Source organism: Protopterus annectens, chromosome 4.part0 (assembly GCF_019279795.1).
Source record: "Protopterus annectens isolate FY-2018-M chromosome 4.part0, PAN1.0, whole genome shotgun sequence".
NCBI lineage: Eukaryota > Metazoa > Chordata > Ceratodontiformes > Protopteridae > Protopterus > Protopterus annectens.
This window is the reverse complement of record NC_056733.1, coordinates 131,536,684-131,563,742: the sequence shown is the minus strand read 5'-3', so window position 1 is coordinate 131,563,742 and position 27,059 is coordinate 131,536,684. Positions and strand designations below refer to the sequence as shown.

The window sequence follows — 27,059 nt, the reverse complement described above, 5'->3', positions numbered from 1 at the left end:
TACTTAATTTTGATTTTATTTAAAATGTCTGTGCTGGTTCAATAAAAAAATAAAACTGAGTAAATTAAAAGAAATGGCAGTACATTCCCCCTCCTAATAAAAAGAAGTTATGTACTCACCATAACGTTCCATCTGAGTAGGTAACTTCATTTGTCTGCAACCTGTGGGTATCGGATCCGAGCCAGCAGCTTTCCAAGCTCCTCCCCCCTACCCATAATGACCTGCCATCTCCCACTAACCCTCAGATCGAGTTTGCCAAAGGACAATAAGGAATTCCATAACCTAGGAGTGGTTCCAATCTGTTTTAATGCCGTCCATGAAAGGAAGCCATATCCTGACTTTTAGATAACGAACTAAGGGTGCGGGGGATGGAGGGCGGGTCGTTGCAGACAAATGAAGTTACCTACTCAGATGGAACATTATGGTGAGTACATAACTTCTTTATCTGAAGTAGTTAACTTCATTTGCTCTGCAACCTGTGGGACAGAGTCCCCAGCTACCAACAACTTGGGAGGCCCTTATGGAAGGATATTCCGGAGCACTGCTGAACCAAATGATGCACGTCCTCTGGAGATCAAATCCAATTTGTAGTGTGTAATAAAGGTATGGGAGGAAGCCCAAGTAGCTGCTGAGCAAATGTCATCCAAGGAAATCTTTGACCAGAAGGCAGCAGAAGAGGCCATGGATTGGGTAGAATGGGCTCGTACTCTCAGGGGCTCAGGACGACCAGAGCTTTTGTAAGTAAGGAGAATGCACTGTGAAATCCATCCAGCTAAGGTTACTTTAGTAACTGGCTTGCCCAGACAAGATTTTGCAAAGGAAACAAAAAGTTGGTCAGATTTTCGAAGATCTGCTGTTCTATTTAAGTAAAAACATAACTGTCTGTGAACATCCAGACAATGAAGTCTGTATTCTCCCTTATTCTGAAAATTTGGAAAGAAAACAGACAGATTAATGGTTTGGTTGATGTTGACTTCCGAAGCCACCTTGGGAAGAAAAGAGGGATTAGTCCTGAGGGAGACCCTCTCTTTATGAAAAATGATATAGGGAGGTTTACTGCAAAGAGCATGAAGCTCCGATATTCTTCTCGCAGAAGTAATGGCAATCAGAAAAGCCATTTTCCATGATACATATTTCAAATCGACTGAAGCCGCGGGCTCAAAGGGGGGCCCAGTCAGAGCTTGAAAAACTAGGGTAAGATCCTATGGGGGGGACTGGATCTTTAATGGGAGGTCTTAACAAAAAAGTTCCTTTCAAGAAAGCCTTGCATATTTTGGAGGATGCTAGCAGCCCTGAGCTGTTACCAACATGGTAGTGGGAGATAGCTGCCAACTGCACTTTAATAGTAGAAGCACTGGCTCCTTGATCAAAGGTATGTGAAAGAAAGTCTAGGAATGCTGGAATCAGAGCTGTAAAGGGATCTAAGTTCCTGTGCTCCGCCCAGATCGAGAAACATTTCCATTTACTGTTGCAAATCTTCCTGGTGGATGGTTTATGGGCGGCCACCAGGATGGCCTTAACCGAAGATGATATACCGGGAGTCCTAGCCATCAAGGGAACTGGATCAACCAAGCTGACAGCTTCAGGTAGTCCAGATTGGAGGTCTTCAATCCTAAAGGGTGAGAGATTAGATCCGGTTTGGGATCCAAAATCCAAGGAGGATGTACATGATGAGACCGCAGGTAAGGGAACCAGGTTTGGCGAGGCTAGAATGGGGCTATGAGGATAATCCTGCTCCCCAACCGATGAGCTTTCTGCAAGGGAAGAGGAGGATAAGCATACAGAAGACCGGATGGCCAAGCATGAACTAGAGCGTCTCTGCAGGTTTCCCCTGGTGGGGGAATCAGAGCGAAGAATTTGCTGCACTTTGTGTTCGAAGGCGAGGCGAAGAGATCGCAGCAAGGTTGACCCCATCGGAGAAAGATTTGTTTTGCTACAGCGGGGTTCAGAGACCACTTGTAAGGTGAGAGGATCGTCCAACTCAACCTGTCCGCTAAGATGTTTGACCGACCCGGTATGTGCATTGCTATGAGAAAGCGGTTGGTGGATATCGCCTATTCCCATACTCTCATTGCCTCCCTGCAAAGTGGATAGGATCTGGTTCCCCCTTGTTTGTTTATGTACCAGACTACCGCCATGTTGTCTGTTTGAAGTGCAATAGTTCCTGGAGGGAGAAGGGGATGGAGAGCTTGCAACGCTAGAAGCACTTCCCTCATCTCCAGGATGTTGATATGCAGTGAGGTCTCTGTGAAAGTCCACGTGCCTTGGATGGATCTGCCCATGCAATGCCCCCCCACCCGAGGAGAGAAATGTCCATGGTCACCGTGACTTGGGGAGGGAGTATAACAAAGGGGCAGCCTTCTCGAAGGTCTCCGGAGTGGAGCCGCCAAAGAAGCGATTCCCTGCAAATTCTGGTGAGAGGAATAGGTGTGGTCAGGGGTTGACAGAGGATGGACCATTGCACTTGTAACGTCCACTGAAGGATCCTCATCTTGAGGCGAGCGAAGGGGGATAGACTTGATGGCCGCTGCCATAGATCCCAGGGCCCTCAGGACTAGTTCCGCTGGTGGGGCTGACGATCGTAAGAGATCTAGAATGTGAAGGCACAGATTGCGAAGCCTGTCCGTAGTCAGAAAGACTCTGGATTGAGTAGTGTATATCCTGGCCCCTATGAATTCCAAAATCTGAGTGGGTTGAAGGGAGGATTTCTGGAGATTTATCCTTATCCCTAGGTGGCAGGATAGGCGTAAGTAGTAGTCCCTGCCTGAGCAGAGTTGATGCCTGGTGGGGGTGGGTAGAAGCCAGTCGTCCAGGTACGGAAAGACCTGTATTCCCTGAAGCCTCAGGTGGGCCCCTACAACTGCCATGACCTTGGTGAACACACTGGGGGCTGTGGTGAGACCGAAGTGTAGGACCCTGAACTGATAATGGCTGGTTCCCAGCCGAAAGCGGAGGAACCTCCTGGATGGTCTGTCCATCAAAATGTGGTAGTACGCATCCTTGAGGTCTATTGAGCACATCCAGTCGTTCTCCTGCAGAAGTGGGAGAATGGATTGAATAGTGACAATCTGGAATTTTTCCTTGGCAATTGACAGGTTCAGCGTTGACAGGTCGAGGATGGGTCGTAAGTCCCCCGTCTTTTTTGGCAGCAGAAAGAACCTGGAGTAAAAGCCTGATCCGGATTGTTCGGGGGGGACGCGCTGGATGGCTCTTTTTCTTAGCAGCCCTAAGATTTCTGATGCTGCTGCCTCCCTCTGATCGGGTGGGACATCGGGGAGTTTTGTTGCTCGGGGAGGGTGAGATAGGAAGGGGATTGAATATCCTCTGGATATGATTCAGAGCACCCAGCGATCTGTTGTGATGGACTCCCATTTCGCTAGGTGCTCCGAGAAGCGCGCCCCCCCGACTGCCTCCAGAGAGCAGCAGTCGGGCAACCCCTCAGGGCTGTTGCGCGAGTCGATGCGAAAAAGGTTCTCGACCCAAAATTTTTCGGCCCCCCTCTGCCCCTGGGCCGGCATCCACCCTGTCCTCCTCTGCCTCTGAAGGACGAGGTATCCAGAGCGAAATGGGATTTTTGAACTTTCCGGAACCGCATCTTCTTTTGTCTTCTTTGGTTCCTGGAGTAGGACCTCTGAGGAGCAGAGAAGCGGATCCTGACGGCATACAATGTCTTCCCGTCCTTCTCGCTCTGGAGAAGCATATCACGGACAGTTTTGCCAAACAGTGTGGAACCGTCGAAGGGGGCATTCGCAAAGGACGCCTTGAAGGGTTCCGCAAAGCCACAGAGACGGAGCCAGACCTGTCTATGTAAGACAACGCCTGTTCCGCTAGCTCTAGCCTCTCCCTCCGTAGCATGGGAAAGGAGCCGCATAGACATGTTGGTGATTGACTTGAGAGTGGCCATTCGAGCTGAGAAGGTTCGCTTGTCCTCGGCCGACATGGACTCTGGAGGTGACGCAGCGTACTCTTTAATCAGGTCTTGCTGCAGCCTAATCACATGTGCCATATAATTCAGTGACCTTACAGAGAATGTCGCTGAAGAAAACATTCGCTTTCCCAAACGGTCCATCATCTGAGACTCCTTGTCTGGAGGATGCACCGAGGAACTCTCCTGTGATAATTCCTTTTTAGTGGCAGCTGCCACCACCATGGCATCCACTGGGGCACCCTTGCTCCAAACTGTCCTGTCCGTGGGAGGGCTGAGGATCCTGTCCGGTCTCTTAGGAATTGGTTTAACAGTGTCCGGTTCCTTCCATGCCCTGGTAGTAATGAGGTCTACCATGGGATCGCAGGGAGGGGACACCCAAGAGGTAGATGGGCCTGCGTCAAACGCCTCCAGAAACACAGACTCATTCAAGGATGTTTTTTGGGCAGACCCACCCCCCCTCTAATGCGTAACATTTCCATGATGTCTCTGAAGGAGACGTCTTCGAGGGGTGACCTTGGGGTACTTTCCCCTTCCTCCAAGTCCGTGTCCTCTGTGAGGGACTTAGGTGAGTCCAAGTGCCTCCTCTTGCACCTCCGTTTGTGAGGGACCTCCTCGGGGGGGCTGTCCAAAGAGGCCTCACCATCAATGTCCTGTTCCCCTACGGGAACAATCTGGGACATAGGCGCAGGCTGTCCCTGGGGCTGGATGATGGAGGACAGGCCCATATGAGTGGGAATGGTGGGTGGATCTGAAGCAAGAGCCTGGGGCCTCGAATCCCTCAGGAGGACCCTTCTCCACAACGTCAAATGCCGAGAGGGAACTGCTTTCCCTTGGATCCGAAAGCATTCCCCTCGGATCCGATGTGCGGATCGGTGCCGAAGGTGACCCGACCGGATGTGAAAGGGTAGTGTGCCCCGACCTTGACAGAGCTGAAGGCCCACTGGCCCTCTCGGATCCAACGTTCAGCTCACGGCCCCGAGAGCTTGGATCCGAAAATGGATCAGACAGACTCGAGGGTACAGTCGGCGCCGACCCTACCCCGGCTCCGAAGCTAGTCGGATCTGATAGCTCCGAGCCCCGAAAGCGGGTCGGAGAAGGAGCGATGGGGGAGAAAAAAGGTGTCGAGTTCTCCCCCAGTGGGGGGGGGGGGGGCAATAGCACTCCCATCTGCATCTGGGCCTGAAGAAATCGACACATCATCCGGTCCATATCAGCGTCTGACAAGCTTCTGGTAGATCTAGATGAGGCCACCAAAGCCGGTCAAGAAGGCCGCCTGGATGACCTCGAAGGCGACTGGGTCTCCTCCAGCTCCGGGGAGAATTGTGGAGAATGAAGCCGAGAGGGGGAAGGCCTGTAGGCCTTAAGGGGAGAGGTGAGCTTTTTAGACGGTGGTGCCGAAGAGGTGGATTTGGACCGCCTTTTATGGCTCCGGTGCCTCTCCTTCTCTCTTTCTCTATCTCTTCTCTCTTTCTTTCTGCTTTCCCTTTCCTCCTTGGCCAAGGTGGGAGGGTGAGTCCCGGCCAGGGGATCAGGAGCGATAGGTGGGGCAGCCGCAGCCGCGGCCAGCACCACCGAGGTGGAGGAAGCAGAGTCTGGGGGCAAAATGCCCGCCAGAATGAGCTTCGACCTCCTATCCTTCAAAGCCCTGGGGTTGAAGGCTGCACAGATAGAACAGCTGGAAGAATGGTGGTCAACCCCCAGGCAAAGGACACACCGAGTGTGACCATCCGCTGGAGACAGCATATGGCCACACTTGGTACATTTTGAGAAAATGGCTTTAGGGCCTTCAGCCATTGTAAAGAATAAAGAAAAGTAGGCCCACAAGCACACACCTTCACACATGCAGAGGGGGGAGGGGAATAAAACTAACTTGACTAAAAATACAAGAGAACTACCCAAAAGAGACTACAAAATATAGGGGGAGTTCACACACACCAAGAAAAGGAAAAATCTGACAGAAATTGAGGTTTTTAAGACTGACTTACAGTACTATTGCTTGGAGCTTGTTCTAGAAAAGCTTATGGAAGCCACGGCAAATGAGATCTGAGGGTTAGAGGGAGATGGCAGGGCATTATGGGTAGGGGAGGAGCTTGGAGCTCAGATCTATTAGCTTGGAAAGCTGCCGGCTTGGATCCGAGTCGGATCCGATACCCACAGGTTGCAGAGCAAATGAAGTTAACTACTTCAGTCTGTTATTCTTTCACTAATAGTTAATCTCAAGTGACTATTTATGGAGAAATAAATAAAAGGTACATTATTAATATATCACTTATTTTGAGGGAGCTTTCCTCAATGGATTTACAATTCAGAACACTGTTGTTCTACCCTAGTTCAGCTTTTTTCTCAGAATCTCCTGCAAATGAAAGTACATATACATTTTAGCAGTACAGGCTATGATGTCACCAACTGCAAAAACAGTGACCCCTGAGAGTGCTAGTTCACTCCAACCACTGGGTGAGCACATTTCCTGCAAATCAAGAGAAACTATGAAAATTCAGCACCAATACTGTTAATCATACATAAATATATACTTAAATACCCTTAAACAGAACTCAAAAAGCAACTACACAGAGGGTAATGACAACTATAGTCATATGTAGTCTTAGTTCAGCTGAGAATGAACCACTCAAATATCAAAAGGGGTAACAAAAATGTATCTGTTACACATTTAATATTAGTGTGATGATGTGAGGTAGTGCCAGCTATGCCAGGAGGAGTAGGGCAGTGGATGTGTAATGTACGCCAGCATAGCTAGCTGTAGTTTTGTAAAGAATTAAGAAGTTATGTCTTACCATAATGTTCCATGTTAGTTGTCTTCTCCCTTCTTTCTTGCTGGATGGGATCGGAGCCGAACCTCGGCTCCGACCCGGCCTATACTATAGCTCGAGAGCTATTTTTACCAGCTCGAGGCAACCCTATATCCCACAATACCATGCGCCAACTCCCCAGATCTCGTTTGGAAGCTAAGACATAGTATAAACACAATCTTGTAATAAAAAATTATAACCCTCTTTATTAGAAGATTACCTGATAGTAACACTAAGGATACCAGGAAAAGACGCAACATATTGTATCCCCAAAAAGGAAGGACTCAATCTCGAGTCTGTCCAGGCTAGGGGGCAGGAGGGAGGGACGCAAGAAAGAAGGCGAGAAGAAGACAACTAACATGGAACGTTATGGTAAGACATAACTTAATGTTAAGTTGTCATTCTCGCCCTCATTCTTGCTGGATGGGACAGCGTCCCTAGCATCTTAGTCCCGGGTGGCTCAATGAAACAGACTCCTGAGTACAGTGGAACCAAAATCAGCTCTATTTCTGGAGGCTAAGTCAAGCTTGTAATGAGCAATAAAAGTATGTTTGGAAGCCCATGTAGCCACTGCACAAATGGCATCTAGTGGTAACCTTGCTTGAAACGCCGTTGAAGTAGATAGAGCCCTGGTTGAATGAGCCTTATGCCTAGAGGGAAGTTGCCTGTGCCTCAACTCATAGACCAAGGTAATAATAGATGTCAGCCATCTGGAAAGGGTAACTTTCGAAACCGGAAGTCCTTTCTTACCTGCCGCATAAGAGAGAAAGAGCTGATCTGATTTTCTGAATTGTTTTGTCCTGTCTAGGTAATACCGTAATTGGCGATGAACATCTAATGAATGTAAATTTTGTTAAGTTCTGTTGGTATAGTCTGGGAAAAAGACAGGTAAGTCAATAGAATGATTTAAATTTGCTTCCGATAGCACTTTTGGAAGGAAGGAAGGGTTTGTTCTGAGAGTTACTCTGTCTATGTAAAACCAAATAAGGAGGGCGGACAGACAAGGCTTGGAGTTCCGAGACCCTTCTGGCAGATGTTATAGCTACTAAAAACAGCGTTTTCCAAGAAAGTAGTTTGAGGGAACAAGAAGCTGCAGGTTCAAAAGGGGGCAGAATTAGTGAGGTTAGAACTAAATTCAAGTCCCATTGTGGAGGCGGATCTTTTACTGGAGGTCTGAGCAAAAAGATGCCCTTGAGAAAAGCTTTACAGAGCTTGTGGGACATAATATTTGCTTCTGAGAGTCCAACATGAAAATTAGCAATTGCCGCTAATTGTACTCTGATAGTGGCCGATGATGATCCAGAATGAAAAAGCTCCGCCAGAAAGTCCAGAACCTCATGAATGGGTGCATGAAAAGGATCTAAGGACCTATTTTGTGCCCAGAATGAAAAACGCTTCCATTTACTAGCATACGTCTTCCTAGTATTGGACTTATGGGAGGCCAGAATGATATCACGAACAGGAGGAGAGATGAGGGGAAGCCTGGCTATGGCTGGAAGTGGAGCAACCAAGCTGTGAGGTTGATGGAATGTAGAGACTGATGCAGCTTGCCCGTGAGGTGGGTCAATAGATCCGGAAGGAGTTCCAGATGCCAAGGCTGTTCCAGTAGGTATTTGTGCAGGAACGGGAACCAAACTTGTCGAGGCCAAAACGGGGCAATGAGGATCATTTTGGATCTCAATGCGATTGCTTTCTGAATTAATTGCGGGATCAACGGAAAAGGAGGAAAAGCATAGAGAAGACCCCGGGGCCAAACGTGAACAAGAGCGTCTCTGAGGGGTTGGCCTGGCAGAGGAAAAAGTGTGAAGAAGTCGAGGCACTTGCTGTTTTGGGGAGTTGCAAAAAGGTCGCAGCAAAGCTGACCCCACTTCCGAAAGATTCCGTGTGCTACCGCTTGATTTAGAGAACACTCGTGAGGCATGAGGATAGTTCTGCTCAATCTGTCTGCTATGACGTTGGACTTCCCGGGGATGTACGTTGCTATCAGAAACCGTTGAGATGAAATCGCCCATTGCCAAAGTCTGAGTGCTTCTCGACAGAGGGGATAGGACTTTGTTCCGCCTTGCTTGTTTATGTACCACACCACAGACATATTGTCCGTCTGAATTGCTATAGTCCCTGTGGGAAGAGAGCTCTGAAGGGCTTGCAACGTCAAAAGCACCGCCCTCATCTCCAGGACATTTATGTGCAGGTGGCATTCTGACTGTTGCCAAGTGCCCTGGACCGTCCTGCCCTGATAATGCCCCCCCCACCCGATCAGGGAGGCATCCGTTGTGACAGTGGCAACTGGAAGGGGGAGAACAAAGGATCTGCCCTAAAAAAGCTGAGGAGAAACCATCCACCAGGAGAGATGTTTCTTGCAAGATGGGGTTATCCAAATGTTGTAGGTCATTGGCAGCTGTTGAAAAGACCACTGAGAAAAGAGCATCCACTGAAGGAGCCTCATGTGGAAGCGGGCTAATGGAAGTAGAAGAATCGCTGCCGCCATGAGGCCCAACACTTTCAATACTCGGTTGACCTGGACTTTGTTGGGCTGAAACAGGGTCTGAACATTCCGCCTTATGTCTGCCACTCTCTGGGGTGGTAGTGTTGCAGACATTTCTGTGGTGTTTAATACGGTGCCTATAAAGTTTATACATTGACAAGGCAACAAGGAGGACTTTGCAAAATTTATAGAAATACCCAGGCTGTTGCAAAGATGGATAGTATAATCCCTGGCCATTATGAGATCGTGTTTGGTGGTAATGGAAATGAGCCAGTCGTCTAAGTATGGAAACACCTGGAATCCTTTCTGTCTCAGGTGAGCCGTGACCACTGCCAAACATTTGGTGAACACCTGGGGGCTGGGTGAGACCAAAGGGCAGGGCTCTGAATTGAAAATGACTGACTCCCAGCCGGAAGCGGAGAAACCTCCTGGAGCGTCTGTGTATCTTTATGTGGTAGTACGCATCCTGGAGGTCTAATGAGCACATCCAGTTGTCTCTGCCCAAAAAGGGTAGAATGGGCTGCAGTGTTACCATCCGAAATTTTGTCTTTAGCACAGATTTGTTTAACCTGCTGGGATCCAAAACAGGTCTCCAGTCTCCTGTCTTTTTTGGTACCAAAAAGAACCTGGAGTAAATTCCGGACCCTAGTTTATCTGCTGGGACTGCCTGGATGACTCTTTTTGCTAATAGCTTTTCTATTTCTAGCTGTGCCTGACCCCTTTGTGCGGGTGGTACATCTGGTAGGGGTTTTGGCGGTTGTACCGGGGGGATGGTAAAGGGGATTTTGTAACCCTCGGATATGATCTTCTGTACCCACGTGTCTTGGGAGAGGGATTGCCAGGCTTCCGGGTACAGAGATAATCTTCCCCCGACTGCCTCCGAAGGCGGACAGTCAGGCAGCTTCTCAGGGATGCTGAAAGGGTTGATCAGGAAAAGATTCCCTAGAACCCTGGTTCTGAGGACCCCCTCTGCCCCTGGGTTGGTGTCTGTTGTTATTTCCCCCTCTGCCTCTAGGGGGAAAATCACCACATGCGGCAGGTGCGACTCCCTATGGTTTGCGGAACCACATCTTTCCCCCCTTCTGTCCCTTAGGATAAGGTCTAGAAGGCGTGGAAAAATGGACTCCAACGGCAGAGAGAGTTTTACCATCTTGCTCGCATCTGGTAAGGGTATTCTTCACCTGAGGTCCGAACAATTCCGAACCATCAAAGGGGGTGTTAGTGAAGGACGCCTTGAAGAGATCGGCAAAGTTACAGAGCCGCATCCAAGCGTGACGTCTTAACGTAACGCCTGTACCAGCGTCCCTACTCGCTCCATCGGCTGCATAAGAAATTAGCCGCATGGAGGAGTTAACAATTGAGTTCAGGGTAGCCAGCTGAGAGTTTATTTTGTCCTTAAACCACGCAGCAGAAGGATCCTGTACCGTTTCACCCAGCTCTTTGAGCAAGTCTCTTTGAAGGCGGGTGAAATGACATAAATAGTTCAGCGATCGCATAGAAAAGGTCGCTGAAGCAAAGGTCTGCTTGCCATACCTGTCCATGGTCCTGGACTCCTTGTTAGGAGGATGAACAGATACAGAAGGATCAGCCAATTCCTTCTTAGTGGCTGCTGCTACCACCATAGTATCAACTGAAACGCCTTTGGTGAGAGAGGATTTATCATCTGGTGCAGAAATAAATTTAGAAGGCCTCCTAGGGGTAGGTTCCATTGAATCAGGAGCTGCACACGCCTTTCTAGCCACTACCTCCATCAGTGGGTCGAAAGGGGGAGACACCCAGGAGGTGGAAGGGCGAGATCCAAAAGCGTCAAGGTAAACCGACTCGTCCTCGGAAGGTTTGAGAGTGGACCAATTTCCCCTCTGTCTTAGGATTTCCAGGATGTCTGAAAAGGAGACATCTTCAGAGGGGGATCTGGGGGAACCTTCCGACTCATCCAAGTCGGTGTTCGACGTGACAGACTCGGGGGAGTCCATGTGCTTCCTCTTGCACTTTCTTTTCCTAGGGGGTTCCCCTGAAACTTCAGGGAAGCCCTCGGAAGAGGAGGAGACACCCAAAGTGGGTACCCCATGCTGTGGATCTCTGCTGACAGTTGCAAGAGAATGGCCAGAGACCGTAACAGGCACTATGGAGGGAGGAGCCGCAGAACTTAACCTTGGAGTGGACACTGGGTCCAGCACACTCCTCATCACCTCGAAGGCTCCCCTATCAGACACCAAAGGTAGCACCGGCTCCGAAGAGACCAGAACCACCCCCGGAGCTGACAGAGAAGGCTCCGAGAATGATGTCGGGGCTGAACTAACCAGAGCCGAAGCTCCGAGAAGAAGAGCGGGGTCGGACAAGGGTTCGATGCCACTCGCCCCTTCAGAGCCAACAATGAAGGCTCGGCGCCCGGACCTCTCCACGGACGGAACCAATGAAGAGGTCGGAGCCGACGACACCGGAGCCGAAGGAGGAAGTATCGGCTCCGACGTAGGCAAGGTCACGGTTCCGAGAAACTCCGGCTCCGAGCTCGAGTGATGAGTCGGAGGAGGAATAGATAATTGTATCGAAGGAGCCACAGTCTGGTGAGATAGGCTCTGGAGCATTTGGGCCAGTGCCTGAGATTTTATGAGTCTACTGACCACCCTCTCGACGTCATGGTCAGAAAGCCTAGATGACCTCGATGAATGAGTCCTATGACTCCGCTCCGACAAGAGAGGGGATCTCGGAGATGATCTAATGGAATCTAGGGAGGGGGACCTAGAGCGCTTGCGCGCTGGGGTCGGCTCCGATGATGGTTTCGGAGCAGAAACCACTTTGCTCGCCTCGGAGCCAGCCGGAACCAAGGTCGGAGCCATCTCAATAACACCAGCCCTCGACTCAGAAGCTGGAGTCGAGGGTTTGGCGGTTTTTGATGATTTCCCCGAACCAGACTTGGACGGGGAGTCATCAGGCTTTAACAAGCCCCTTAAAATAAGCTTGTTACGCCTCTTCTGCAGGACTCTTGAACTAAATCCGTGACAAACGGAACAAGAGTCCTGCAGGTGTAAAGGCCCCAAGCAATAGACACAAGAAGTGTGACCGTCTGTCAGAGACATTTTCTGACAGCACGAGTCACACTTCTTGAATCCCGAGACCTTAGAGTCTTTGGACATAGTTTTGACCACAGTAAAAAACACAGTCAGTCCACACACACACACACACACACACACACACACACACACACACACTCATTTTAAGGGAACTGACTAAACCCACACACACAGATAGGAAGGGGTGGGGAAACTGAGGTAAAGCCCGTAGGCCCAAGATAACAAATTAACTAAGTAAGGGAAGAAGGGCTACAAAAGAAAGGGTCCAAGAATAAGGTAATCAGTAGGGACCTAGACAAAGATAACTACTGGGAAAAAACTACCTGAAAACTAGTTTAATTAAGTAAAACTCCTTACTAACCTGAGCCGGTAAAAAAAAAACCAACCTCGTAGCGAAGCGGCAAACGAGATCTGGGGAGTTAGCGCATGGTATTGTGGGATATAGGGCTGCCTCGAGCCGGTAAAAATAGCTCTCGAGCTATAGTATAGGCCGAGTCGGAGCCGAGGTTCGGCTCCGATCCCATCCAGCAAGAATGAAGGCGAGAATGACAACTTAACATTATATGTTATTTGTATAGTAGACTGATTTGTAAAGGTGCTTGTGTTGAAAAAAAGAAGTTATGTACTCACCATAACGTTCCATGTAAGTTGTTCATCTCACCTTCATTCTTACTGATGGGTTTGGAGCCGATCCTCGGCTCTGACCCGGCCAACTGCAAAAGCTTGAGGTCTTCAACCAGCTGGAGGCCAACTCCCTATCCCATGATTCACGTTGATCTTCCCTCAGATCTTGTTTGTTGCCAACTTGTTACCTATGACTATTAATATGCCACCCTAAGAACTGGATAAGAGACAATACACCATAAATAAAGAAGTCTCGGTCCTCAAGTAGACTGGATGGGGGTTGGAGGGTGGGACATAAGATAGAAGGTGAGATGAACAACTCACATGGAACGTTATGGTGAGTACATAACTTCTTTATGTGATGTTGTTCTATCTCCCCATTCATTCTTACTGATGGGTAGCGTCCCAAGCACCATCTTTCTCGGGTGGCTCATGGGAGAACTTTCTTCAGAGCAGTGGAACCAAAGGAAGTCCTGTCCCTAGAGGCCTTGTCTACTTTGTAATGAGTGATGAAGGTATGAGGCCTTGACCAGGTAGCTGCTGCAAAAATAGTATCTAATGGTAACTTAGCAGAGAAGGCTGAAGAGGTAAATACAGCTCTAGTAGAGTGGGCCTTTATTTTTTGTTGTAATGGAGCATTCACTGAACTGTAAGTGAAAGAAATACAATCTGATAACCATCTTGACAAGGTGACTTTGGTCACTGGAGTACCTTTTTTTTTTATTCTGAAAAGGAGGCAAAGAGCTGTCTGTTTTTCTGAATTGGTTGGTCCTGTCCAAATAAAATCGGAGTTGCCTATGAACATCAAGTTTGTGCAGCATGTGTTCCATCTTATTTATGTATTTAGGGAAGAAAACAGGCAATTCAATAGATTGGTTGAGATTTGTCTCTGAACAAAGTTTTGGTAAAAATGATGGATTAGATCTGAGTGAGACTCTGTTGTTATGGAAAATCAGATAAGGAGGTTTGATGGTCAAGGCCTGTAACTCAGAAATACTCTGAGCAGAAGTGATAGCTATTAAAATATGGTCTTCCATGAGAGATATTTCAAATCACACGAAGAGGCTGGTTCGAAAGGGGGTAATATAATTCGGGAAAGAACAAAATTTAGATTCCATGGCATGGCTGGAGTTTTGACGGGTGATCTCAAGTGAATAGTACCCTTGAGAAAGGCTGTAGAGAGTCGATGTGACATGACATTAGAACCCTGGACACCAAGATGAAAGTTCGAGATTGCTGCTAATTGAACGTGCTGCAGCGGCCCCTTCATTGAAAAGTTTAGTCAGAAACTCCAGAATGGAGGGAATGAAGCTAGGTACGGATCAATATTATGAGATGCCCATATAGAAAATCTCTTCCATTTGCTAAGATATAACTTTCTGGTAGATGATTTATGAGAGGATGCTGAAATATGTTGAGCCTCGGCTGACAGGATGTGAATCCTGGCTATGTTTGGAATTGGAGCAGCCAAGCTGTCAGTTTGAGCAAGTGAAGGGGAAGGATGAAGAGCCCCCGATGAATGGGTCAGAAGATCTGGAACAGGGTCCAAGATCCAAGGTTCTTCCAATAGATGAGGCTGAAGGAAGGGAAACCAAATTTGATGAGGCTAGTAAGGGGCTATTAAGATTATGGTCCTTCCCAGAGTCTTTGCTTTTTGTAATACTTTGGGTATTAGAGGGAAAGGCATAAAGGAGACCCAGGGGCCAATTGTGCACCAGTGCATCCCTTGGGGCATCCCCTGGCGGGGGGATTAGGGCAAAGTAGCCATTGCATTTCATGTCCGTTGGGGTTGCAAAGAGATCGCAGCAAGGCTGGCCCCAACCGCGGAAGATCTTTTCTGCTACTTGTTTCTTTAGGGACCACTCATGAGGCAAGAGAAAGTACAGTTGTGTACACCTACCATAAATGTAGATGTTCGAGTGTCTTCACTGTTGCAGTCATAACTGTAGGGTGTTCCTGCCGGCAGGCAGCCCGAGGTCGGCCAGAATCCCAAAGTCTGGGTCCGGCGTCGGCTGTATAAGCTAGTATCTTGACGTCAGTACGCCTTGGTACATAGCCCTCAGCCGACGCCATCTTCTCCAGCCTTTCTTGCCCTAGATGTCAGAAGTCCCCAACAAATCAAAATATGAATCCAACAAGGTAACACAAATACACCACAAATAAGAGAAAAGAGGGATAGGAGGGAGGAAACCCCGACTGCAACAGTGAAGACACTCGAACATCTACATTTATGGTAGGTGTACACAACTGTACTATGTTCTTCGTGTTTCACTGTTGCAGTCATAACTGTAGGGTGGAATCCCAAAGCAGTGTAGAGAGGAGGAGGCTTTAGATAGAAGAAGGGAGGCAAGAATACCCTGCAAGACAGCAGAGGCAAAGCCTGCCCTAGACTTAGAAAACAAGGGAGATTGTAGTGCTTGGAAAAGTATGCACAGAACTCCAAGTGGCAGCTTCTAAGATATCCTTGGTAGGAACTCCTCTGAGGAAAGCTGTAGAAGTAGCAGCTGCTCTAGTGGAATGACTTCTAATGGTCCCTGGAAACTGTTTCCCATGATGGGTGTAACAAAATCTAATTCCATAAGCAATCCATTTGGAAATAGTCTGTTTAGAAATAGGTTTCCCAAGAGAACTGGAGGCAAAGGTAACAAACAATTGGTTAGACTTTCTGAAATCTTTAGTCTTGTCCAAGTAAAATCGTAACTGTCTGTGCACATCCAATGAATGCAAAATCCTTTACCCTTTATTTTGAGGATTTGGAAAGAAAGTAGGAAGGTGAATTGTCTGGTTCAAGGCCACTTTCGAAATCACCTTAAGCATGAAAGTAGGATTGGTCCTCAAGGATACTCTGTCCTGATGGAAAATAAGGTATGGTTCCACAGCCATGAGAGCTTGCAACTCAGAGACCCTTCTGGCAGAGGTCAATGCTAACAAAAGAACAGTCTTCCAAGATAGAAACTTAATATCTGAAGATGCAGCAGGCTCAAAAGGAGGCAAAGTAAGTTTTTCTAAAACATAATTAAGATCCCATGCAGGGACAGGAGGGGTCCTTGGAGGCGCAAATTTTAGCCCTCTCAAGAACTGCTTCACCAAAGGATGGGAAAAACAGGAGGATCAGAACTGAAATGCGAGAGATAGCAGAAGCATGAATCTTAATGGAAGAAAAGGAAAGACCCTTAGATAAAAGTTCCGAAAGGTAAAGCAAAATAGAGGAGAGATCAGGAACCTGAGGATCAGAGCCTCGGTCCTGCATCCAAATAGAAAACCTCTTCCATTTAGAGGCATAAGATTTCCTAGTGCTAGGCCGTCTAGCTTCCAAAAGAACATCCAAAACTTGTTTGGGAAGACTAGAGGCAATCAAATTCCTTTGAAGAGCCAAGCTGCCAAGCAAAGGGTCTTGAGGTTGGAATGTAGTAACTGACCCTGATGCTGGGACAGAAGCGAAGGATACAGTGGAAGAATCCAAGGAGGCCCCGAGAACAGGAGCTTTAAGGTTGGATACCAAAACTGACGAGGCCAATTTGGAGCAATCAGAATGAGGAACTTGGGCTTGTCCTGCTTTATCTTCAGTAGTACTCGAGGCAGTAGAGGAAGAGGAGGGAAGGCATATGCTGAAAGACTTCTCCAGCTGAAGGACAGGGCATCCACTCTCCAAGCTGTTTTGTGGAAGGACCTGGTGCAAAAGCGAGGCAGCTGATGATTGAGATGGGATGCAAACAGATCTATCTGGGGACATCCCCAAACTGCAGTTATCCTGTTGAACAAGTTGGTGTCTAGCATCCATTCGTGAGGATCTGAAATGTTTCTGCTTAGGCTGTCTGCCAAGAGATTCTGTTTCCCTGGAATGAATTGAGCCTGGAGATGCAGATTCGAACTTAGAGCTGTGTCCCATAAACCCATAACTAGTCTGCAAAGGGGGTAAGAATGAGAACCCCCCTGCTTGTTGATGTACCACATGACCGTGGTGTTGTCTGTGCGAATTAACAGAGGCCCTGGTTGTAAAAGGTTTTTGAAGGCTAAAAGGGCATTTTGAACTGCCAACATTTCCTTCACATTGATATGCCAGTGAAGATGGTCCTTTGTCCAGGTTCCCTGCTGGCAGTTGTCTAGAAAGTGTGCTCCCCAAGCATAATCCGAGGCGTCCGTGGTTAGGATTTGAGTAGGTTGAGGGAGACGAAAAGGTTTTCCTTCGTTTAAAATGCATGCCCTGGACCACCAGAGGAACTCCTTCTGGAGGCAGGGGATCAGAGGAATCAGAACATCCAGATCGTGGTAATGCTGTGACCATACACTTTTCAGATACCATTGAAGCTTTCTCATGTGAAGCCTTGCGTCTGGAATCAACAGAATGCAGGAAGCCATGTAGCCCAGAGCCTGCAGGAATTTCCTTGCAATGAGCTGATCTAGAGTTGCCAAGGTGTTGAAAGTAGAAGCCAGCTGAGTTTGTTTTTCTGGAGTGAGGTAGGCCCTTTGTAAGGTTGTATTTAAGAGGGCTCCCAAGAATACCATTTTTTGAGAAGGGATCAAATGTGACTTTTATGTTCACTGAGAATCCCAGTAGTAGGAGAAGACGTTGAACAAAGTCCAGATGTTGAAGCAGAAGATCTTTGCTGTCTGCCTGAATAAGGCAGTCGTCCAAATAGGGGTAAATCTGGATCCCCTGAAGTCTGCAGTAAGCTACTACTGGTGCCAGGCACTTGGTGAAGACTCTGGGCGCAGTAGATAAACCAAAGGGCAAAACAGAGAATTGAAAGTGCCTCTAACCTGCCTTGAACCTGAGGAATTTCCTGCATTCTTGTCTGATAGGGATATGCAAATAGGCTTCCTTTAAGTCCAATGTCACCATCCAGGCGTCCTGAGAGAGCATTGGAATTAGCTGTTGCAGAGTAAGCATCTTGAACTTTGGAATTTCCAAAAAGGTGTTTAACACAGAAAGGTCCAGAATAGGTCTCCATGAATTTTGTTTTCTGGGAACCAGAAACAGCCTTGAATAAAACCCTTTTCCCATTTCCGAGAGTGGAACAGGCTCTATGGCTCTCATGGCCAGAAGAGCATCCACTTGAGTTAAGGCCTCTGACCATTGAAGTTTTGGCAGATCTGGCCAACCGTGAGTCCTTGGCAAAGTGTGAAAGTGGAACTTGTAACCTTTTAAAATCACGTCCAATACCCATTTGTCCTGGGTAATATGTGTCCAATTCCTGTAAAAAAGAGACAGTTTTCCTCCGAGAGGGGCGTCCAGGTAAAGAGGTCCTGAAGCCCAACCGAGAGAGTCATTGAGTTTGTTTTCTTTGAGATTGGGATCTGTCTTCTCCCCTTCTAGGTGAAGAAGCAGACCATTGTCTAGATCTGTACGAGGTCTGGCCTTGACCACGACCTCTGGAGCGTCTATATCTTCCTCTTTGAGGCCTGTCCGACGTGGGAAAGGACCAATTTTTAGAGGGCCAATTCCTGGAAAACCTAGGAGGCTGAACTTGCAAGAAATCTTTTACAGTCTGCATGGACTTTGCCTTTTCTTCCATCTTTTTAATAACTTCCTCAGCCTTAGAACCAAAAGAACATCTTGTTGAACAGGGGCATCTAATAACTTAGCCTTAACCTGTTCAGGTAAACTTTGTTCACGAAGCCAGGCATGTCTCCTAATCACAGTACCAGTGGCTGCAGCCCTGCAGGAAGCATCCAAAGCATCAAAGCCACAATGTAAGCTATGCTTGTTAACCTGTTCAGTAGCATGCAAAACATCCTGAATTTCCTTATCCTCTGCACAAGCAGGAGGGAAGCAAGCTTTTGCTTTAAAACAGACAAAAGAAACTGCTGATATTTAAACATATGAAATTGGCAATTTAAAGCCCTTACAGACAGGGTAGCAGAAGTATATACCTTTTTTCCCCACCTGTCTAAAGCCCGAGAATCCTTCTCAGAGGGAATAGGATTTTAGAAGTAGCAACCTTAGCAGCCTTAGAGCCCTGAGAAATAGTTTCAGGATCTGCAGCAGGATTTTAAATAAAAATAAATGAGAGTCAGGAACCCTATAAAATCTATCAGGCTTAGAAGGAGCAGGAGGCATGGAATCAGGGTTCAAATTAGCCTCAGAAAAGCATCATCTACAATGTCCAAGACAGGAGGGATAGCTAAAGGCCTATGCTGAGGAAGAAGAAGAAATTCTCTAAGCCTCTTTTTAGAAGCAGAATATTCCTGTCCTTCCCAATGAAAATGTTCCCTCATCTCATGCAGGGTTTCCCCAAAAGAAAAATCCTCAGGCGGAGAGGCCGAGGGCAAAGAATCCTCAGCATCCGAATCCTCATAAGGTGGAAAGGAATAGTCCTGATCAGAGGAAGAAACAGAAGATACAGAAGCCTGGTCAGAAGAATCCAGAGTAACTTCCTGTCGAGGCCTTTTCTCAGGAGGAGGGTGAGAACCCCTAATCATTGTAAGCAAATCTTCAGCCATCCTCAATAATTGTTTTTGTGTCTTGGGAGTGGATTCAGAAGCAACTTGAGCTGAAACTTTAGACTTAGTAGGAGTCTTTGTCTTTGCCTTTGCCTTTGAAATGGTGATGTGAGTAGGCCTGAAAACCCCCTCAGAAGCCGGTACCTGCACAGCGATTCCGGACCCATCTGAAGGAGCGACGTCCGAAGGTCCTGCAGCAGTTAAAATCGTGGGCCTTGATGGCTCCCCATGGGAGTCCGTATCGGCCATCGGTTCAGAAGTGGCGGACGACAGGGGCTGCAAAAGCGCCTCACTGACGACAGCCGAACCGGACGCTGGCTCCAGCTGCAACGAGTCCTGTTTGGACCTCGGAGGCCTGTCTTTGTCTTTGCGCTTCTTTTGAACTCCGGTAGTGTCCGACGACATTCTGTAATTGAAACGTCTGCCAAAATAATTTAAAGCCCAATCGTACCTACGTTTGATAGTACGAGAGTTGAACCTGGCACAAAACCGACAACAAGAAACGTCGTGGTCAGGGCCTAAGCAAGGTAGACAGTAAGAGTGGAAATCTTTATGAGGTATTTGTTTCCCACACGCTATACAATTATTGACTTTTTCTGACATCGGAGGAACAAGAAAAAGATTCCCCAACGGGGTACTTAGCTTTGAGAAGAGAAGTAACAACTTCGGACCGACAACAATCAAAAAAGCTGTTCGAAAATCGCCAACCAACATTTTGCGAGCTGCTTTCCACCACATGGCAAGAAAGACTGGAGAAGATGGCGTCGGCTGAGGGCTATGTACCAAGGCGTACTGACGTCAGGATACTAGCTTATACAGCCGACGCCGGACCCAGACTTTGGGATTCTGGCCGACCTCGGGCTGCCTGCCGGCAGGAACACCCTACAGTTATGACTGCAACAGTGAAACACGAAGAACATCTGCCCTGCTTAGCTTGTCTTCTATCACACAGGATTTCCCCGGGATGTGCATTGCTATCAGAAAGTGCTGGTTAGAAGTTGCCCACTGCCATAATCTCAGAGCCTCTCGACAGAGGGGATAAAATTTGGTTCCTCCTTGTTTATGTACCAGACCACTGACATATTGTCTGTCTGAACTGCAATTGTTCCCAGAGGGAAAGAGTCTTGAAAGGACTGCAATGCTAGGAGTACCGCTCTCATCTTCAGGACACTAATATCCAGATGAGCCTCGTGCTTCTTCCACGTGCCTTGGGCTGTTCTTCCCTGATAATGCCCCCTCCACCTTATCAAGGAAGCGTCCATGGTTACCGTGGCTATAGGAGTGGGTAGAACAAACGGCCTAGAGTTACTTGTTGAGATGTCAGCCACCACTGAAGGTACTTATTGCACGTATTCGTTATCATGATTTGCTGTGACATTGGAAGTTCCTGAAAGGACCATTGAAAGAACAGGAGCCACTGTAGTACTCGCATATGCATCCAACCCAGAGGAATGGCAATGAATGCTGCCACCATCGTTCCTAGCAATTTGAGTACCATTAAGACTGGGCTCTTGTCTTTGGAAGCAGGTCTAGGATTTGTTTTCATAAAAGACAAACTTTCTGGAGGAAGACTTAAAGTCATTGAGACTGTATCTAGTTTTGCTCTTATAAAAACGGTCTGCTGCGATGGCAACAAGGCAGATTTTTCTTAGTTTATGGTAATCCCCAATTGATTGCAGAGATTTAAAGTTGTGTCCCGTGCTTGTATGAGTTGGTGCCTGGTGGTGGCAGTGAGGAGCCAGTTGTCTAGGCACGGAAACACCTAGAATCCTAAATGTCTCAGGTGAGCCATTACTACTGCCATGCATTTGGTGAACATTCTGAGGGCTGTAGTGAGACCAAAGGGCAGAGCGCAAAACTGATAATGACTGGCTCTCAGCCGGAAGCGTAGATGATCCCTGGATAGCCTATCCATTTTTATGTGGTAGTACGCATCCTGGAGATCTATCAAGCACATCCAATCGTCCTTCCCCAAAAAGGGGGAGTATTGACTGTAGCATGACCATCCGGAACTTTGTCTTTTTTACCAACTTGTTTAGTCTGCTGAGGTCTAGAATAGGTCTCCAGTCCCCCATTTTCTTTGGAACTAAAAGAACCTTGAGTAAGCTCCGGATCCCCTCTTGTCTGCTGTGACAGGTTGGATGACTCTTTTTTCCAACAACCTTTGGACCTCTATGGCTGCTTGTCCCCTGTGACTGGGTGGAACATCTGGGATTTTTTTAACAAGAGGGTGTGGTGTGGCAAAGGGAATTGAGTATCCTCTGGATATAATGCTTTGCACCAAGCTGTCTTTTGTTATTTTTAGCCAGGCATTTGGGTACAAAGAAAGGCATCCCCCGAATGCCTCCAGAGATGGACAGTCGGGCCTCCCCTCAGGAGTGCTGATAGGGCTCCCCAAAGAACTGATCTCTGTCACCTGTCTCCCTGATTGTGCAGATCCCCTCTGCCTCATGGACAGTGTCTTCCATTATTTCCCCCTCCTCTGCCTCTAGAGGGGGTTTCAGCACGAGTGTCCTGGAAAGATCCTTGAGATTTACAGAACCATATGTTTCCACCCCCCTCCTTTGGGGTAAGGTCTAATCTGGGTAGAAAAATGTACTCCGGCAGACAATTCTTTCCATCTTTCTCACTCCTGGTAAGTGTTTCCTTAACCTTAGGTCCAAAAAGGGATGAGCTGTCAAAAGAGGTGTTGATAAAGGAAGACTTGAAGGGTTCCACAAAGGAACATAGGCGCATCCAGGAATGTCTCCTAAGAGCAATTCCTGTACCCACTGCTCTGCTCATTCCACAGCTGCATACGACACCAGACACATGGAAGAGTTCACAATAGAATTAAGAGTCGAGAACTGTGAGGTTACCTTGTCAGAAACACCCACAGCTACTGAACCCTGCAGGGTATCTCCTAGTTCCTTCAGGAGATCCCTTTATAACCTAGTGAAATGTGTGAGATAGTTCAGTGATCGAAGGACAAAAGCCGCTGAGCTAAACATACGCTTCCCATACCTGTAGGAAGGTTTTGCCTTGAGGACAAGTTATAAATTTATTAGGCCTCCTGGGAACAGGCTCCATGGTATCTGGGGACTCCCATGCCCTTCGTGAGAGTATCTCAATCAACTCATCAAAAGGTGGAGACACCCAAGAGGTGGAGTTGAGACCCAAAAGCCTTCAGGAGGACTGACTCATCATCAGTAGGGTTAAGGGATTTCCAGCCACCTCTCTGTTTAAGAATTTCTAAGATATCTGCGAATGGGATATCCTCTGAGGGGGACCGTGGGGACCCTTCTGACTCATCTAAGTCAGTAGCCGAAGTGACGGATTACTGTGGGAAGTCCAGATGCTTCCTCTTGCAAAGTCTCTTCCTGGGAACCTCTCCAGTGGGAGCTTCTGGAGAGGTCTCTGAAAAGCATGGCTCAGGATCTCTATGCTTTAGTGGACCATGTGTTGTAGAGGTAGACACTGGTGCTTTAAGGGAGGGAGCTGCTGGTACTAACAGAGTGGATGTCGGCATGGACAATACCCTCCTCATGGCCTCGAAGGCCCCTTGGTCCCGACGCAAGGAATCCCCTGGATCCGAGGATTTAAGGGACTCTCCCAGCACCAGGACAGAGGGCTCCGAGCCAAAGATTGGAGCCGAGCTCACATGAGCCGAGGCCTCAAGAGGCAAAGTTGGAACAGGCAAGTCGGTTTGACTATCCTCCCCGGACCTGACCGACGAGCATCGGCTCCAAGATCCTTCGGTCATCGCTGAAGATATCAGGGCAGCTGGGGCTGACAAACCTAAGGTAGTTGTCTGTCTTGAGGGCTCCACGATCATCAGTTCCAAGCTCTCTGGCTCCAAAACTTCAAGGCAGATCGGAGGAGGAATTGAAGATGGTGGCGGAACTTGTTGGTTCCGAAGTCCCAGGGGTCGGTGCCGATAAATTTTTTTGCAAGCGCTGGTATCTGCAAAAGCCTCTTCACCACATGGTCCACATCCAAATCAGAGAGTCTACTTGAGGCCCAAGAAGAATGTGTGGATGAAGCCACCAACTGTAAGATGGGGGATTTCAAAGTAGGAGATACCAGCTCCAATGTCTGGAACCAGCTCCTAACCAAAACAACAGTCGGCTCCATTGGCTGTGGTGCTCATGTTGAAGCTTTACTCAATCCAGTTTTTAGAGTTGTTGGACTTTTTCTTGGCTCTGAAGAACTAGAAGACTTCTTTGAGTGTTTGTCAGGCTTATCCAGTGCCTCTTGGAAAGAGGATTTCAAAAGACCTCTATCCATACGTTTCCTCTTCCTCTCATGCAACACTCTAGCACTAAAAGAGTGGCATATTGAACAGCTTTCTTGTAGGTGCACCTCACCTAAACAATAGACACAGTCAGTATGTCCATCAGTGATGGACATCATTTGCTCACATCTTGGGCATTTTTTAAACCCAGACTTGGATTTTTCTTTCTCCTGATGAGACATCCTATCAGTAATCAGCAGAGAAAAACATCTATATGTGTAAGAAAACACTGAGAAATATATTCAGTCTCTAAGCTATGAATAGAAATATATATATATATATATATATATATATATATATATATATATATATATATATATATATATATATACAAAAATGCAAGATCTTTAAGCAGTATTAATATCCTAAACAACTAGGCTATCTAAGGTATGTAAAATATCTAATTATCTAAATATAGAATGCAGATCTATATCAACACAGCACATTAACTCTTAATATCTAATTATCTAAATATCAAAATACTTGCCCTGTAAATAAAAGGGCTCTAACTCAGAACATGCAACTATGAAGAATATGAGATTGGGAGAGACTAAAGGCCTAAAAAAGTGGCCACTTATAACTACTTATTTAAACTATCTAATTATCTAAATATCTATCTAAATATCTAAGTTAAGCTTTTTAAACGAGTTTTGAGAGAGAAAAAAACAATTTTCACTGGCCATAGCTGGTGATCGTCCGATCAAGTTGCAGCGGCAAATGAGATCTGGGGGAAGATCAGGGTGCATCATGGGATAGGAAGTTGGCCTCCAGCTGGTTGCAGACCTCAAGTTTTTCCAGTTGGCTGAGTGGCTCCGAACCCATCAATAAGAATGAACGGCAAGACAGAACAACTTCACATTGTATTTTTAAAATTGGTCATGTTAAAAAATGTACCAACAGTGGGTCTTGCTGGACAGAAAAGAAATATACCTATATGTTAGACTGTATTGTAACTGGTGAAATTAATATATTGCAACAGAGGATGCTGGAAGGGAAGGGGTTAAGCTCAGCCAGCTTACTTTAGGAAAAATAGTTTGAAATTAAATTACTTGGTATAAGCCATAAAGATTGTATTTCACAGGTCTGAATGTAGCCAGAGAAGCAATGTCTGTGAAAAAAAGGACTAGGAATCCTGCTGTATTGTCCTTAGTGGTGAACTAATTGCTACCCTAGAAGGGTGGAAGAGGTGAAATGGTTTTATAGCTTCCAGATGCTGTAACATATCTTAGCAAAGCACTGTATGTGTGTATTGTGACATATATGTGCAAGATCCTGGTTCAGCGTCTAGTAAAGGGGGTAGTGTAAGAACCACAGAGTCAGATAACCAGATGTGATGTAATTCTGTAAGCTAGCACTGAAATGATGCTTTAATACTAGATGAGACAGAAGTCTCAGGTCAGTCTGTTTGTGAAACCTGACAAGAAAGACCACTCACCCACATCACGTTGCCTTGCTCTATTAAGTAAGAAAGAAACGGTAATTATTTAAATCAGTCAGGAAAATATAGTGAGATTAGTTAAGCATTGTTTTTCTGTATCTGTGAATCTTTCTGTCTGTTATTTTTAATATTTCCTGTGACTGAAACTCTGGTGTTTATTGTAAACAGATATTCAGTATTTTTATGTACTTTTATTATTAAATATATTTAAATCTTTCATTGTGGTTGGTCTTTTAGGAAATATTTATTTTATGACACTGTGGCATCATGATCCTGAAAGTCTTGCTATTCAGTCAACATTACCACTGGTATTGGTATTAATTTCACTCAGTATAATTGGATACCCTGTTAAGAGCCTTAGAATAGCTGGCTGGTGGCAGTGGAACTACCTTACAGCCAGGGCAGAGGTGGTACAGCAGCTAAACTGTGCCAGCCTTTCCCAGGTCTGTGTGAAAATCAAATCTCAGAGTGTGTGTGTCATCTAATTGGAACAGGGACACAAAGCTCCTTATTGGTCAGTGTGGATTCTTATTTATGGCCTGGAGAGCGATAAAGATAGAGTCCAGCTCCAGGACTGGAGTGTGTTCCCTGTGTGCTCTTAAGGGAAATCGTGCTTGATGCAGAGATCTGCATCTGAAAATAATGTGTATGTCTATTTCTCTCAAAGTGAACATTCCCCCACCAGTGTCCATGGTGAGGATTGAGGCTTCTTGATCACTGGCCCAGAGGAGGGATGTCACAATTAGTGATTGTACTTGCTGAATCTATTGCTGAGAAGAATACCAGGTAGTAAAACCCCACAAGGTGGCAGGTTTGAGATCCAAGAGGTGAAGATTCGAAAGGATGAATCCTGATATTCTGTGGTACTGAAGCAGTTCAAACTTCTGGAGTCATATTCCAACTAATAATTCTTGGTAAGATATGAATGAGACACCAAATGGCTGTCACTAAAATGTCTACATTGTAGGCATTCTAGAAGGGACCACTAAAACCAGCCCAACCTCTGGTGGAGTAGCCTTTGAAAACAGCATTTTTCCAAGAGGGAGTTACAGTTCACTAGCTGATGGCAAAAGGTAATGAAACTGACAGTCTTCTTGGAAATGGTTTACTTGTCAATTACCTGTCCTTCTTTCCCCAAATAAAAGGAGAAAGACAGTACAGTCATGTGAAGTACTCACCATCTATAAATGTATACATTTACTACACAATACTAAGTTGGGATGAGGAAATCCATCCTTGTCAAACAGGACTAAAGCAACAGGCCTCTGAACTACTCCGCATATGAAAATGACCCAGTCTAAATGTTCCTGCCCCCCATTTTACTCATGATCCTGCCAACAATCTTCTTATATTACCACTAAAATTCTTCTAGACCACATTCTTACTGTGGCAGGAAAAATGAAGGATGGTATGTTCATAAGGATGAACATCCTCACCCAGTCTGGTAACTATATAACTTTTGTTTCACAAATGAAAAGGGACACCTTTATCAAGCCATAGGACAGAGTCCCAAACTCATTTTCCTGGATGTTCACTCTTACTAAATTATATTCCTAATAACTGTGACCCTGAAGGTAGACTTAGGTCTGGAAATCACATTTAGCTTGTAATGTCTTGTAGAAGCATGCTATGAAACCTGCTTAACTCCTGCACAAGTATCACCCATGGAAACATCACCCCTCCAAATAAAGCCTTGAGAAGTAGACACTGTTTTGGTCAAGTGAGCTCTAGTCACAGAAAAAGGTCTAGTGTATTTTCCACAGCAGAATTTGATATGATCAGCCACCTGGACAAAATCACTATTAGACAATTTCAAACTCAGTTTATTTTTAGAAAAATGAAATAAAACATTGTGAATTCTTTGATAGAATTGGTTCTATCCAAGTGAATTAAAAGGTATGCACTTAGCATAACTAGGCATTTGTGTTGTCCATTTTCATTCTTCTTCAACATATGGGTTCAGATCTGACTCCTGGATCTGACTCAGCC

The 27,059-nt window shown here is 46.5% G+C and overlaps 1 protein-coding gene across 1 annotated transcript in view; it reads right to left on the bottom strand.

Moving 5' to 3' along the window:
• Positions 1 to 27,059, bottom strand: part of LOC122800226 (dynein axonemal heavy chain 17-like) — a 17,083,451-nt gene that overhangs the window by 8,422,444 nt on the left and 8,633,948 nt on the right. The window lies entirely within an intron of this gene.